The following is a 16,959-nucleotide window of genomic DNA, read 5'->3' on the forward strand; positions in this document are numbered from 1 at the left end:
TTTCAAAACCTAAGCAAAATTTTGGTATGTCTAACTTATTTCACAAAATATCTCTCCCGTCCCCCCTGAAAATTACCAAAAAACATCAGACATAAATGTGTGGAATAGCAATAAACAAGAAAAAGTTCGAACGTAACCTGATAACCAGAAAAAATCACAGAAACAAAAATTGCTAAGATTTCTATTGCTGGTTCTTAGTGCTATGATTTCTCTAAAGACATTACAAATAGTTTTATTTTGTCTATTAAATAGTAAAAACGAAATAATATGAATAAATAAATATAACAAGAAGTAAACCTGCTTTGAAGATGCAACTATGTGTGGTTCCAGAATCATATGCATACACCTCTCCAACCCCTAAGTGGCCAGGGGTTGGGATCTGGGGCATAATTTGTTCAAAAAACAGTGCATGGAACATTTCACAATTCACAGATAAATTAATAAAAATTGTAAGTTAGCAGAAAAATAATCATATATAAGGCAGAAAACCATGATTGAAATAAAAATGCATGATTAAGGAACTGAACCCTTGCCAAACTCGCTAGTAACTAAACTACAGCGGCTGATGATCGAATTCAGTCTATTTGTTCTTGTAGGACCAAGTTGTGTAACTTACAGCCCTTTCTCAAAGATTTTAGCCCTTTCTCAATAGATTACAGCCCTTTCTCAATAGCTTTCTCAAGGAAAGCTATGTCATCACCAAAAGCATAGTTATTGGACCTTATTCATCAAATACATTTGTAATTGGCTATTATAAAACATTAAGTTAAGAAAAGCTTCTATTATAAAGAGTGAGAGCATTAAACTATATTTGGCGAAGCTCAACTTTTACGAACAGGAGGAAGGGAAGGGGTACGCCAAGGAATAGTCATTTGGAACTTTGAAATTCAATTATTTGTTCTTCTATGAATTTCTTCCTCTTAAGAACATTCGATATTTTAAAAATCATTTTGTGAGCCCCAAAGTCGGTTGACCGTGTTAGAGAGTTCATAGTGAATTCTCCCAACGGACTAATGAGACTTACTAAGAGGGGTGGGAGGGGGAGTATATGGGAAGGATTCTTTTAAATCTCCAGTTAAGGATTTTGGACCATAACTATTACAATGGTACCATTTTACACTTACAAGCTTTTCCACTAAAGAAGTGACACCAAAAGTACCATTCTTAGTTTTATATGGCCCTTACGGATGGTAGAACTGATGAAAAAGCACGTAGATATGAGCAATAGCTTTCAAATGAGACGTTAATCATCTCTCTAAGAAGTTATGGATGCCCACTAGCCGCAGATTTTCCACTTGAGATACGGCACCAATAGCCATTTCCCAATTTCAGATGGTGATTTTTATAGGGAAAATGTAAATATAAGCAACGCCTTTTATATGAGCAACAAAAATCTGTCTACGATGTTTTGGTAGCCCACTAGCCCCACTCCTTTAGAAATGGCACAAAGTGCCATTTTAGGGCCATATGGCACTTGCAGATGGCGGAATTTATGAAAAGCACATAGATATGAGAAATATATTTTGAATGAGCCATTATGCATCTCTCTATGATGTTCTGGTAGCCCGCTAGGCCTGCTGAAAAAAAAACGGGAGATAGATCAGTGCAACAGATGCAAAAAAGTGATTTTCGTTGTTGTTCAAGGACGGGGACTTTAATTTTCCTGCATAAGGTTTTCGACCACACCGATTCCAATGGTACACTTTTCATTTTGATCTGACTCCATTTTTCAGGGCTTTCAGAACATTTTTCGAAATCACCGTAAATTTCTTTTTGGAATAAACTTTTACTTTTAAGTCAAACCGAAATAATAGTTACCATTTCTGAGTCAGTGTCAGATGGCACTTTTTTCACTAGGTAGTTTTTTCAAAACGCGTTTTTGACTTTTGGTTACTATGGACTGTGGCTTGCTTGTTTAATAGGTTGCAGCTCCCGCTGCAACCATGATAAGAGCAGCGTAGACCAGAAATACTCCCAGAAATAATAAGGGAATAAATATAAATTTTACAATTTGATGTGTTTTTAAAGATTTTTGTACCCCCCCCCCGAAATATTAACCTTCCTTGAACAAAATTCTTGGTTACGGTCCTTGAGGGTTATATATCAGTTTTTCACCTCCACCCTCCCTTGTCTCTCCTTTAGAACTAATTATATATTTGTCAGAAGCTTCAATGAGAGCCGGGTTGTTTTGGCATTAAAATGCACCCTTTGAGGTATTTCGCTCCCTAACTAACTACAAAACGATCAAATAACCCCATTATAGAAGTTTAGTTGTCTTTTTAAGTTTTTCAATTTGTCCATTACTTACAAATAGTATTTGCTCTTAACACAAGAGCTAAGAGCTCGTATGGCACTTGTGACGAGGCCGGAAGAGCCAAGAGCTTATATGGTTTGAGCTCTAGCAAAATTCTAAGAATCAATAGATTAAAAGGAATATCGGAGGCTTAATGCCGGTCGGGATTTAAAATAAAAGCTCTGCGTCACGAGGTCCTTCTAAATATCAAAATTCATTAAGATCCGATCACCCACTCGTAAGTTATAAATACCTCATTTTTTCTAATTTTCCTCTCCCTTCAGCCCCCCAGATGGTCTAATCGGGGAAAACGACTTTATCAAGTCAATTTGTGCAGCTCTCGAACACGCCTACCAATTTTCATCGTCCTAGCACGTCCAGAAGCACCAAACTCCCGAAAGCACTAAACCCCACCCCCTAGCTCCCCCAAAGAGAGTGGATCCAGTACGGTTACGTCAATCACGTATCTACGACATTTGCTTATTCTACCCACCAAGTTTCACCCCCGATTTCTCTACTCTAAGCGTTTTCCAAGATTTCTGAGTTCCCCTCCAACTCCCCCCAATTGTCAACAGATCTGGTCGGGATTTGAAATAAGAGCTCTAAGACATGAGTTCCTTCTAAATATCAAATTTCATTAAGATCCGGTCACCCGTTCTTAAGTTAAAAATACTTCAATTTTTTTAATTTTTCCAAATCAACACCCTCCAGCTCCTACAAAGTGAACAGATCCGTTCCAATAATGTCAATCACGTATCTATAACTTGTGCTTATTTTTCCCATCAAGTCTCATCGCGATCTCTCCACTACAAGCGTTTTCCAAGATTTCTGTTTCCCCCCTCCAACCCCCTATGTCCCCGGATCCAATTCAAATTGAAAATGAAGCATCTGAGACATAAGATCCTTCTATATATCAAATTTCATTAAGATCCGATCACCCATTCGTAAGATAAAGATACCTCAATTTTCACGTTTTCCAAAAATTCCGGTTTCCCCCTCCAACTCCCCCCCAATGTCACCGGATCTGGTAGGGATTTAAAATAAGAGCTCTAAAGCACAAGATCTTTCTAAATATAAAATTCCTTTAAGATCTGATCACCCGTTTGTAAGTTACAAATATCTCATTTTTTCTAATTTTTCCGAATTACCCCCCCCCCCCTAACTCCACCAAAGAGAGCGGATCCAGTCTGGTTATGTCAGTCACGTATCTTAGACATGTTCTTATTCTTCCCACCAAGTTTCATCCTAATCTCTCCGCTTTGAGTGTTTTCCAAGATATCTCCCCCCAATGACGCTGGATCCGGTCGGGATTTAAAATGGGAGATCTGAGTTATGAGGTCCTTCTAAATATGACGTTTCATTAAGATCCGATCACTCTTTCGTAAGTTAAAAATACCCCATTTTTTCTAATTTTCAGAATCAACCCTCCCCCCAACTCCCCCAAATAGAGCGGATCTGTTCCGGTTATGTCAATCACATATCTAGGACTTGTGTTTGTTTTTCCCAACAAGTTTCATCCCGATCCTCCACTCTACGCGTTTTCCAAGATTTTAGGTTCCCCCCCTAATGACTCTGGATCCGGTCGGGATTCAAAGTAAGAAATTAGGGTCTAACCCGGTTTCTTCAAGTATCGCCCCGATCTACGAACAATTAGTTAAAACTGAAGCTTAGCTGGAGAAGACAAAAAGTGATCTGCTGGAAAATATAACAGAGAAAGTGACTGAAAAATTCAATGACCCAAGGTCACCGAAAGAGACTATTGAACTGATAGTCAGCCAGGTTAATGATTCACCCACGCTCGAGTTTAATCCAAAGTTTGCAAAAATTGAGCGGGCTCTAAGTAGTCTGAGAACTCAAATTGAAAATTTGGGGGAGAGAATTAGTCGAATAGAAAAAAAGCTTGATGATTATGGTCAAGAGTCCTTGCTTGACAGTCTTGTATTTCATAGGGTAAAGCAGCTACCTGGTGTTGACACTCGTACGACAATATCTCGCATTATAAATAGCAAAATGTCTGTAACTGATCTCTCATCTTCTGATATGATTAATGTGTACCGTCTCCGATTGAATAATCCGACTATGCAGCATGAAGAAAGTTCTATTAGAGTTGCTCCGATCGTCGTTATATTTTGAAACAAAGATGTAGCCCGAAGTGTTTAAAGCAAAAACTAGACTCGATTCAACATTTTGTATCGGAGTCTCTAACAAAACGTCGCCGGGATATTTTCAACGCAGCGAAAGATAAGTATGGTCAGCGACATGCATGGTCAGATTTCGGCTAAGCCTAGTGTTTTTTACATTTGTTTATTTTTGTTTTGTTTTGTTGTTTTTTGCTTCTATTTTTTTCTTTTTTCTGCTTTTATGTGATTTTTTTCTTTTTTGCTGGTAAGAGATGGTCGGGTCTGAAGTAGATAAATTTAGCCTGGAGGATTATTTATCCAGGGGAATTGCCCGTGATGATGATTCTCCTATAACCCAGTTAAATCCAAAAAAATAGTGTTTATCTGTGCGCGCCACATGAGTTTTCGTCAATAGAGAACGACCAATGTTTGTATTAATGATCTTGGAATGTCCAAGTGACATCATGTTACCTAGATATACTCCAGTTAATAGATTATCCCAGTTTGATGTCCTAGGGCTGCGTGAAACGTTTGTATGTGCAAATCAGTCTCTTTCGCTTTATTCATTTCTGGGGTACAATCTACATGTCAAAAATCGTACTTCACCGAGGTAGTACTGCACTTTTGGTGAAGAAAGGGATTATGAGTCATATAAGGGATGATTTTAGTATATGGAGAGAAGGTAAGGTGGAAATTTTTTCAGCAGATATTGAACATAATCACCAAAAAATTTTTTTAATTGGTATGGTGTATAAGCCTCCTAGCACTCACTTGGATGAGTTTATTGATTGATTTAATGAGCTCCTTGGTAAAGTCCCGAATTGATGTCCTAGGGCTGCGTGAAACGTTTGTATGTGCAAATCAGTCTCTTTCGCTTTATTCATTTTAATTTTAATTTTAATTTTAATTTTAATTTATTGGATCTATCTAGTCAAATGGTGATCTACTAAATTTTATGATTGCAAATGATTTATATCCACTTGTCAATATTCCAACGAGAATCACAAGTCAATCTGCTTCGATTATTGACAATGTATTTTTTCGTTCAATTGATTTGAATGAATGCCCTGCTAAAGCTCTGGATTTTCCGATGGAAATAATTAACACTGTTTATGAAAGAACGTGTCTAGTAAAAGTTATTAAACCAAAAAAGCTTGTTCCCCATAGACCATGGATAACAGAGGAGATAATTGACCAAATAAAATTAAGAAATCTGCTTTACGAAACATATTTGGATTCCAAAAGTGATGAGTCTTTTATTTTATTTACAAAGCAAAGAAACCTGGTGAGTAAACTGAGGAGAAAATCAATGTCTGATTATTATGGATTATTATTTCAAAGATTATTATTTCAAATCTTGAAATTTTAAAATATTCCATTGAAACGTTCAAATCTCGATATGTCTGTTGAGCACAAAATCAAAATTTGAAATTCGGCTCAGATTTAGCTTTAGATAAGAGAATTGTCCTGTAAAAGTTTTTATATAGACAGTTAATCGTGGACAGATTATAGGATGATATGTACGGTACCGAAATAAGTATACAATCCTCAGCGGTATATATAGCAGTATGTACGATTTTATGGACAAATATATGCACACCCTATACATAAACATAACTATATTTTGTGACTGGTTGGTACACAGAAGGTGAGAAATTCCTAAGAAATATTGTCGTTGCATTGTGGTTAACTCAAGCAGTGTGAATTTCCACTTTTTTCCACCATTTCATTATTAAATTATTGAAAAAAAATCGATGCCACTCCACTTATTCAAGCTGAAAATTCAGAGACCCATTTCTAACGGCTAGGTCTCCACACTCCTGGTGCCTCCCCCCTGAAAAATTCCCTGGTTGCATTTTAGGTTTCATTATGCCAGTTACATACGAAGGAATGATCTCGAAGCAGGGTAGAACTCTGTAAGTAACAGATGTAGGGAACAGATTCTATGGATATATATAACAGATGTATAACAGATTCTATGGAAGTTACATAGGAAATTATACATCAGGCAAGACCATATCCAGGAGGGGGAGGTTAGGGGGCTTGAGCCGTATCCCCGCCAAAATGTTTGACTGGCTCGTAAAATCGTAACAAAATCGCATATAAACAAAATATTTTTTTGCATGTTTTAAAAGTTTTTGTAACCCTCCCCCCGAAAAAATACCCCACGGAAAAAAATCCTGTATACAGCCCTGACATCAGAAGGGCATGCGCTTACTGACCCAAAAAAGTGAAAAGCATGGGTTTTAATGGAATCACTAAAAACAAAGAAACCAGAATTTTTTGAGGTTTTCCCGTGAGACAAGGATATATGCAACTTGTCCAGCTTTCATAGTGCACCTCTAAAACAGTTAAAAACGCATTAACTCACTTTTCAATTAATACTTCGTATTTGTTTTTAGAATAACAAGCTGTAGTAAGAAAATAATAATGATTGTGTTTACGTTTCTAACATGACACACGCAGAAGACATGACACACACGTAGTTTTTCACTTTGTAGAATTTTGTTGCCTCCTCTGTTCCGTATGAAAGTTAATTTTTACTGCATGCACAATATATGTAAGATCTTGAGCTATTTCTAGGTATATATACAAATTTTGCATATTACATATTGTCCTCCTTCGGGAGGACATATACTAAAATTGGAACGATACAGAGAAGATTAGCATGGCCCCTGCGCAAGGATGACACGCAAAATCGTGAAGCGTTCCACATTTTTTGCACTATTTTGATTTGTAATGGGGTTTATTTTTCCTATTTGTTTTTTTTTATGTTGTTTTCAAGATATCGAGAAGAGTTGAGCCTCATATCGAAAATTTTCAAATTTGTATTCTTTGGGTATGGGCGCTCTTGAAATTTTCGAAGGAGGAGGACAAACGTGAAGCGTTTTAGAGAGTTAATTTATTTCATCACAACCTTTGTTTAACTCCAAATTCACCCCTCCTCTATATACCTCGCTTCTATGAACGCAAGTCACTAACATACCTGCACACAGAGGGTGTGGAAGTATGAGTAATACTCCTAAAAGATTGTTTACAAGGGCATTCCCAACAAAAATTTTTAAAATTGTATTAAAAGACAATTTGAGGTGGGGCTGTAATCATCCTCGAAATTTGTGCTGTGAGCACATTTACCTTTTTACCTTTTGGACTTATTTGTCCAATGGAGATATTGCTATGTTGCATGTCCAAGTGTTTGGTATGTTATTTTTCTGTGTTCCAACAGTTTGGATAACAGGCCTGTTTGATTCTTACATAACGGCAGGCTCTTTGTTATCAATTAAATAAAAAAAAACTAGTTTTTTTAAATGAAAGTAAGGAGCGACATTAAAACTTAAAACGAACAGAAATTACTCCGTGTAAGAAAGGGGCTGTTCCCTTCTCAACGCCCCGTGACTCTTTCTCTCAACTCTACTTTTTAAAACAGTAAAAAACTTTAGCGTAAAGAGCGGGGCGTTGAGAAGGTAACAGCCCCTTTCATACACGGAGTAATTTCTGTTCGTTTTAAGTCTTAATGTTCCTCCTAGTCCGTACTTTCAGTTAAAAAAACTAGTTTTTTTTATTTAATTTCTGAATGTTTTTGAATTAATGCATGTTTGATTTTGGCTCTCCGCACATAAATTATTAAAATTAAATTTGCATATTAATTCTTTTTTTGGCTGAATGGCTTTCTTCTTAGTTTTGATCAGATGATTTTAAGAAATAAGGGGTGGGGAAGGAGGCCTAGTTGCCCTCCAATTTTTCGGTTACTTAAAAAGGCAAGCAGAACTTTTAATTTATAACGAACGTTTTTATTAGTAAAAAATATACGTAACTTAAGAATTAACATACGTAACAAACTTCTATATTCTTATATTTTTATTATGTATATGAGGGGGTTTGTCCCCTCGTTAATACCTCGCTCTTTACACTAAATCTTAAGTTTTGTCTCAATTCTTTATGAACGACCCCTGAATCAGAAAGGCCGTAGAAAAAATAGTTGAAATTACTAAAAATACTTTTAGCATAAAGAGCGAGGTATTTAGGAGGAAAAGAACCCCTCATATGCGTAATAATCTCTGTTCGTTTTAAGTTTTAATGTTACTCCTTACTTTCAATTGAAAAAACTGTTTCATGTATTTTTTTTTATTGTTTTTTTTTATAGTAATGATAGAAAATCCTGCGCCCTTTTCATCGAATTTCTATTCCCCCATGACATATCCCTCCAAGGAAAGATCCTCCCACATAGCCCCCTTCCCTCAACCCCCCCCCCCCCCAGACCAAAAAAATACCCCTGAAAACGTCTGTACACTTCCCAATAACCATTACTGTATGTAAACACTGGTCAAAGTTTGTAATTTGCAGCCCCTCCCCTGGGGACTGTGGGGGAGTAAGTCATCCCCAAAGTCATAGTTATTATGGTTTTCGACTATGCGGAACAAAATGGCTATCTCAAAATTTTGGTCCGTTGACTTTGGGAAAAAAATGAGCGTCGGAGGGGGCCTAGGTGCCCTCCAATTTTATGGGTCACTTAAAAAGGGCACTAGAACTTTTCAATTCCGTTATAATGAGCCCTCTTGCGACATTCTAGGACCACTTGGTCGATACGATGACCCCTGGAAAAAACAACAACAAATAAACACGCACCCGTGATCTGTCTTCTGGCAAAAAATACGAAATTCCACATTTTTGTAAATAAGAGCTTGAAATTTTTGCTATAGGGTTCTCTGATACGGTGAATGCGATGGCTTTTTTCGTTAAGATTCTATGACTTTTAGGGGATGTTTCCCCCTATTTTCCAAAATAAAGCAAATTTTCTAAGGCTCGTAACTTTTGATGACAAAAGACTAAATTTGATGAAACTATATAAGAATATAAGAACTTATATATTTAAGATCAGCAAGAAAATCCGATTCTTTTGATGTATCATTTAGCATCAAAATTCCGGTTTTAGAGTTTCGTTTACTATTGAGCCGGGTCGCTCCTTACTACAGTTCGTTATCACGAACTGTTTGATAAGTCATCTAGCATTCAAATGAATTAATAATAAACCTTTTCTTTACTTTTATTTACAAAAAAAAACTGATTATAAAGGTTTCAAGGAATTCATGAAAAATTTGAGTTATTTCATAAACATGTCTTGATGGTACACGAATACATTTTTGTCGATTTAAAATTATTTGGAACCAAAACACTGAAACATCTTACTCAATGAATTAAAAAAAACCTTTTTGAAAAAGATATTATTCAAAGAAAAGTATAGGCCATATAAGGATTAAGACAAGCTGGTTTCATTCGGACGATTGGTCCAGGTCCAGGCAGGATGTCGAACCCAAGCCAGCGTTAGTGAGGGTGAGGGCCAAATGTTAAAGTGCATTGTTGTTGGCCGTGGCAGGTGTTTCACATCTGCCTCGGGTCTGGGTCAGCATATGCGACACCAGCACCCGGTGGAGCACAATGAACGTTTTGCAGAAATTAAACGAGCTCGCTGGAGTGATGATGAGTTGAATCAGGTCACAGAAATCGAGTATAGATGCTGAAAACTGATTAACATAAAGCAGATCATTTCTCCTTTGATGCCTGGAAGGACAGTGGAGGCGGTAAAGAAAGCCCACCAGCGGCCCGAGTACCTTGGGGTATTTGACAACGTCAAGAGTTGGAATACCGACCGCAAGGCCCGTCTTGTATTTCTACCAAAGAAAATGTAGAGAATCAACAAGTTACTTCACAAGCCCGCAACAGAATTCAATAATGAACTGGCGGATGAGGTAGAAAAGTGTCTTGACGATAGAAAGGTGGCAATGTCGGAAGACCCCCCCCCCCGGCGTCTTGATTCCAGAGTGTCTGTGGCTGATTCCAGCATCCATCGGCTAGAGCGGTACGATAGAGCAGTTCGCTCTTTCGTCAAGAAGGTACTGTACCTTCCAAAGTTGACCGCCACCAGCTTCCTATACACTAAGACCAGGAACGGGGGCCTTGTCCCCCGTTCCTGGTCATAACATTCCTAGAAGGTCTGTTGCGCAAGCTCTGGACCTCCAAACATGAGGATCATTGCACTAGCTTCTACACAATTGGTGCAACGACTGCAGAACCGAATCGAAAAATTTAAAGCGCGAAATTGGCAGTTGGAGTTTGCCCAGACCTGGCAGGGTCATGGGGCGGATTCCTTTAAGGCAAACCCAATCGCCAACTTCTGGCTTTCAGGACAGATTAAGTTTTGAAGGGGCGACTCAACACTCATGAGATTCTGTTACTGACTCTGTTATACCCAACCAGAAGGACTCAGTATGACGAATATGTGTAGGCACGGATGTCAGTCGCAGGAAACGATTCAGCATGCCTTACAATCCCGTGTGTTCATCTACGGAGCCCGGGTCAAGCGGAATGATTCCGTGGTCAATTCTTTGATCCAGCATTCGAAGGGAAGCAGCCTAAGGCATATGCATGAAACCTACCTCACACATGACATATAAAGGCTTAAGCTGGATCTAGTAATCGTTAAGCAGGGCGTTTCCTATATTGCGGATGTGACGGTGTCGTACGACCACCCATCAGTATTTAAGAGAGCGGCTGACGCGAAGGAAAGATATCTCTAAACTGGGTGGAATCTCCTCGGTAGAGCTCATCCTCGGTAGGGCCTCGTGGATGTTGGAGACAGACCAACTCTAAATTCAATAAGATACTTGGTTTACCTCAGTGTTTTGCCAAAGTTAACATCATCCGAGTAACTACAGCAAGCTTATTGATGTTAAGGCTACATAGCAGTCTTCAGAGCAGAAATTCCGGAAGCGGCAACACCAACAATGTATTAACCCTTACCAGAAGTAGAATAGGTCATAGTAATAGAGTAGTTTTATGCAACAAAAAAATCAAATGATCGAATTCTAAATCGAAAAATAAGCCATTACTTCGCAGTAAGCATCGGCACTGTTTCTGTTTTTGAGAAAAACAGAAACAGAAAAAAACAGTTAGAAAAAAAACAGAACAGAAACAGAAACAGGTCAAACAAAAACAGGTGACCTGTTTCTGTAATCTATTCTGTTTTTTGAAAAAACAGAAAACAGCTGTTTTTTTAAAAAAAACAGCTGTTTTAACAGCTGTTTTTCCTGTTTTTTCCTTACTTCTTCTATTTCTAATAGGAAAGAAAACATCTTCTTGTTAAATCCTTGTAGTCACATACAAAAGATGAGCAACTTCGTGTAATTCAACACACTAGCGTTTTTAGGGGGGGGGGGGGCGAAATTTGTCATATAATGTGTCCAATCGGGTGATACCAACGCTATATTCCTTTCAAGCTTAAATGTCATTTATAATTGACAATTTACCCTAGTTACTCTTAGACCGTTGCTTTAGCGGTAAACCATTGCTCAAAGCATATACCAACACTATATTCACCGCTTAAAGCACGGATACTTTCAAGCCGAGGCTACTTAGACCGCTGCTTGCTAATATATACCAGACAGACACAGAGTCATCCCATCTAGCTTATGTCCACCGCTTAAGTTAGAGGCTATTTAAACCGTCGCTATAGCGGTAACCCATTGCTCTAAGCAAATACCAACGCTCTATAACGCTCTATGGTTAGACCATTGCTCAAGTGGTAATAACCCTCCGCTACACACATACCAAGGTGTCTAGGTTCACCGCTTAAAGTACGGATGCCTTCAAGCCGTGGCTTGTTGGACCGCTGTTCTAGCGGTAACCCATTGCTCTAAGTAAATACCAACGCTATATTCCTCTTTTATATGGGGTTTCATTGAGCCCATGTTTGCCGCTTAAAGCACGAATCCTTAAAGCCGTCAATGGTTAGACCGTTGCTCAAGCGGTAATAGCCATCCGCTACACATATACCAACAGTAGAGACATTGTCATATGGGGTTCCCATCTAGCCCATGTCCACTGTATAGCGTTCAAGCTTCTCTCTCTTTCTCTATCTCTCTCTTTCGCTCAGATTTACCCCGCCGTGAATTAGCATGAGAGGTTGACTCTAGTTGAGCATTGTGGAGTGACATGCATGAGAGGAAAATTTTCAAGTAGTCAACCCGTAGTCAACGGGTTGACTCTATTTCGGCATTGTCAAGGGACATGCATGCACGGAGAGGTGTAGCATAAATGGGAGACAGTCACAACGGCAATCAAAGGGGTAAAATTAACCTTGACTGGGTTGCCCACTTAATTGGACAATCGGTCTTAGCTTTTTTCTACAATTGGCCATGACTTTGACTTTTCCCACAACTATTCCCTTTTTGTTTAAATTCAAAAATCAACGGTATCATGGTATCATGCCCGCTAGATGTGCGTTTCGGTACGGTAGGTACGGGTAGGTATCATGCGTTTCGGTATCATGCCCGCTAGATAGCGCGGCATTTGAAAAAAAAAAAAAAAAAAAACAGAAAAAAAAACAGAAAACAGATAAAAAAAAAACAGAAACGGAAAAAAACAGATGAAAAAAAAAACAGAACAGAAACAGAAACAGGTAAAACAAAAACAGGTAGCCTGTTTCTGTTTTCTGTTCTGTTTTTTGTAAAAACAGAAACAGAAACAGGCAGAAACAGGCAAGAAAAAACAGAAACAGAAACAGAAAACAGAAACAGTGCCGATGCATACTTCGCAGCCCCCTCATCCCCCCCCCCCCCAAAAAAAAACTAAATAATAATAAATTTGCCATTAGAAGTGCTCTATCAAAAGTGTGTCAACAGTTTCTTAGAAGAATCATGCCGTTACGTATCTTGTGACAAAGTAGTGGATTAGGGCAAGCCTAACGATATTTTTATGCAATCCTTTTCCTTCTTTTTGAATCATTTTCATATATCTGTTTCTGTCTGGCTAAGATGATTTTTGTTATACAAATAAATAGAGATAATTTTTCCCCGCTACCTTTTTAATCTTTGGCGCGATTAATTTTTAGGTAAATTTGTATTTATTGCTGTATTTGTTTAAGTGTTATATTTAACTCATTCATCTTGAAACTTTCTATTCCAAACTAATGAAGTTATACATTTTGATCGAATTCATGCATGTATGCAGGTCTTTTCTTCACTGAGAACCCAATAATAAACAAGAGCCAAGAGCTCATATGGCACTTTTGACGAGGTCGGAACCTAAAATTAAGAATCAGTACTCCGGTTTCCAAGGTTTCCGTTTCACCTTTACCCCCCAGTATCCCCGAATCCGATCCAAATTGAAAATGGAGCATCTGAGACATGGCATATTTTTATATATCAAGTTTCATTGAGATCCGATCACCCATTCGTGAGATAAACATAACTCATGTTTCGAGATTTCTCCTCACTCCAGCTCCCACTCCCATATGTTTTAATCAGGAAAACGACTGCTATCAAGTCAATTTGTGCAGGTCCCCGACACGCCTACCAATTTTCATCGTACTAGTACGTCCAAAAGCACCAAACTCGCCAAAGCACTGGAAATCCCCCCCGCCCCCCCCCAAAGAGAGCAGATCCAGTCCGATCATGTCAGTCATGTATCTTTGATTTGTGCTTATTCTTCCCGCCGAGTTTCATCCCGATCTCTCCACTCTAAGCACTTTCCAAGATTTCTGGCTTCCCTTCCAGCTCCCCCAATGTCACCGGGTCCGGTCGGGATTCAAAATAAGAGATCTCAGATACACGGTCCTTCTAAATATCATATTTTATTAAGATCCGATCATCCATTCGTAAGTTAAAAATACCTCATTTTTCTAATATTTTTCCAAATCAGGGAAGCGACTATTTCTAACTTAATCTGGTCTGTTCCTTCATACACCTGCCCACTTTCATCGTCTTCAGCTCATCTGAAAGTGCACGAACTAACAAAACCGGGACCGACAGACAGACAGGCAGAAATTGCGATTGCTATATGTCACTTAACAAATACCAAGTGCCATAAAGACGGAGTTGGGGGCAATAACAAAAAAGTTTTAATCAGGAGTGCCATAAATTGAATAAAATTTGGGGTTCCGGTGGAGGGGGGGTTGAAAAACCTCCCTTTAAGTAGGTCCCTGGCCGGAGATTTCCTGCATCTTTCCATCCAAAGCTGAAAAACATGTTGATTTTTTATGTACCCTATCTCACACATTGATTAAAACTCGTACCGTTTGATATAATTGTCACCTCTTCGATCTGAACGAAATAGATGGGGTATTTGAAAAGAAATTGAACCAGGGCAGAATCAAAAGTTTCAGTTGTATAATTCAGTTTGTAATATAAGTTTAGAAATGATTTTTCAAAAAGGTTGGATTTTTCAACCCATCAAAAGTTTTGTCATTTACCCGGCCACAACTAACCTAGGTTGGACCTTTGGTGGTATTTTGGTTGCAGTCCATGGAAGGTATCAATTTAAGCTACTTGAAAGTAGTGATTTTTTGCAGTTGATTTTAGTAGTTCTTGACATTAATTTGCCATGATAGTTTATCAATGTAAGCTATTGAAATTAGTGTTTATTTTCTTGCAGTTGACTTTAGCAGTCCTTGGGATTAATTTGGCAAGACAATTTATCAATGTAAGCTACTTGATATTATTTCTTTTTTTGGCAAGTTGATTTTAGTACTTCTTGACATTAATTTGCCACGATAATTGATCAATGTAAGCTACTTGATTTTATTATCATTATTATTTTTCATAATTGTTTTTGCAGTTGATTTTAGTACTTCTTTACATTAAGTTGCCATGATGATTTATCAATGTAAGCTACTTGATATTAGGGATGTTTTGTTGCAGTGACTTTTTGTTATTGTTTTTTTCTTAAAACTTTATCGACAACATATCTTAGTCCAAAAAGTATCATCATACTAAGTAATTTACATCCTACAGAAACTAAGCCAATGCCTCTATAATTACTACACTCACTCTTATCATCATTTTTATAGTGGAGTTTCATTAGAGTTTTCCTAAATTGGTGGGTACTTTTCCTTTTTCAAAAACTTCTCCCGCACTTAAATAACTCATTTACCGCATTATCAACACCTGGAGCCTTATTACTTTTTTATAATTTAGTACTGTGTCCAATTCTTTTTTCTAATGAGCCATTAAATGGGTCATTATGTAGCTTTTAAATGAACCATTAAAACTATCTGCGATTTTGCGGTAATCTACTAGTTGTGGCTGGTTTTCCAAGATAGGAATCTCAAAACCGTCTGTTGAGAGCTTTACACCAAGAAAAGTCCATAGGTTCTCTTAGAATTTTCATTCTCCAGTATTTTGATCAATCCTTCTTATCCTTGGCATTTTGACCTTCTTTGGGCAAAAACTGATGTATTTTGGCATCAATGCCGTTTTTCTTGGGCATGATCTCTTCTGTTCTAAGAAGAAAAAAAGCCAGATATTTCAATTTCCTTGCAACAGGCCCTCTCCCAATATTTTACAATCACTGATTTACTGCGATCACTCCAGCGAAAAATAAGAAAAAAAGAGCAACTCAGGCCTTTTTTTAAATTCCCATAAATTTGTTTTCGCAATAAACTTTCACTGTTCAACTATTGCTACTACGTCAGCTAGGAGAATTAAGGTGAAGCTTTCAAGGAATATTTAGACGAATGTTGAATTAAATCAAAAAGTTCTAGTGCCACTTTTAAGAGCCAATAGAGATTGGAGGGCAAGCAGCCCTCCTGTCGAGCCCATTCATTTTTAAACACAACCAGTCAAAATTTTCAGTCATTTTGTTCAGTAGTCATTTTGTAGAACGGTCCGGTAACTAAATCTCTAGGGATATTGGGTATGTCAACCCCCCATAAATATGTAATAGGTCCATTTTGTTTTAAAACTAAATGTTGCTTTAAAATTAAATCAAAAGGCACTGTGTGTATGGTTTGAATAAGACACTTAAGAATATATCGAGAACGACTGGGGGGATAAGTTGAAACTTCTGGCACCACTACTATTACTACTTGCTCTTACAATTCAAATAAATCAAAAGAGTGTAAGTGTATCGAAGTTGTCAAAGAGCATCGACAGGATTTTTTGGGAATGGTATTATGTTTAATATTTCAGGTCAACTTGAGGAGGTATAAAACCAAATTAAACAATACTATTTAAGTAAGGATTAAACATTGATGAAAAAGTTTCTCCAACATACAAGAACCAAGCCAAACTATGGATTCTTATGGAAAAAACCGTAAAGATATATAAAGAAAAATTCCATGAAATCGACTATATCAACAAAATATGAACAGAAATTAATTTAAAAAACTTTTTCCACAAAACATCATCTTCAAAGATAATTAAAGAGCTCCATTAAATAAAAAATGAGCAGAAATAAAGTCAAATAATCTTCCAATCGTAAAACTACCGCAAATCACCATTATTGAATAAATAAAACCCAAAACAAACAGAAATTACAATAAATATTTGGGTCAAACTCAAAACAAGCAAAAATCAACAAGAGTAGTGCTGACAACCCTCATACTTTCTCAAGACCAGAACATAATTTGCACTTTACTGGAAAAAAATAACCGTCGAATGTCAGTATAATATGCATATACTGACATTTATTCCTTAAAGTTTCAAGAATGTTTTATTTATTATAGTCAAAAAAGTTAAAATATTTAAAATGGGTTTTGTTTTCAGTGAAGTG

The 16,959-nt window shown here is 37.5% G+C and overlaps 1 protein-coding gene and 1 non-coding gene across 2 annotated transcripts in view; one reads left to right on the plus strand and one right to left on the minus strand.

Moving 5' to 3' along the window:
* The window catches only part of LOC136033354 (sushi, von Willebrand factor type A, EGF and pentraxin domain-containing protein 1-like), a 306,644-nt gene that overhangs the window by 239,955 nt on the left and 49,730 nt on the right, over window positions 1–16,959 (minus strand). The gene's annotated exons all lie outside the window — the stretch shown is intronic.
* Window positions 7,028–7,133, plus strand: LOC136033397 (U6 spliceosomal RNA). Its single transcript, XR_010618925.1, has one exon. It is a non-coding gene; the product is annotated as a U6 spliceosomal RNA (small nuclear RNA).

The sequence above is a fragment of the Artemia franciscana genome, chromosome 11 (genome assembly GCF_032884065.1).
Source record: "Artemia franciscana chromosome 11, ASM3288406v1, whole genome shotgun sequence".
NCBI lineage: Eukaryota > Metazoa > Arthropoda > Branchiopoda > Anostraca > Artemiidae > Artemia > Artemia franciscana.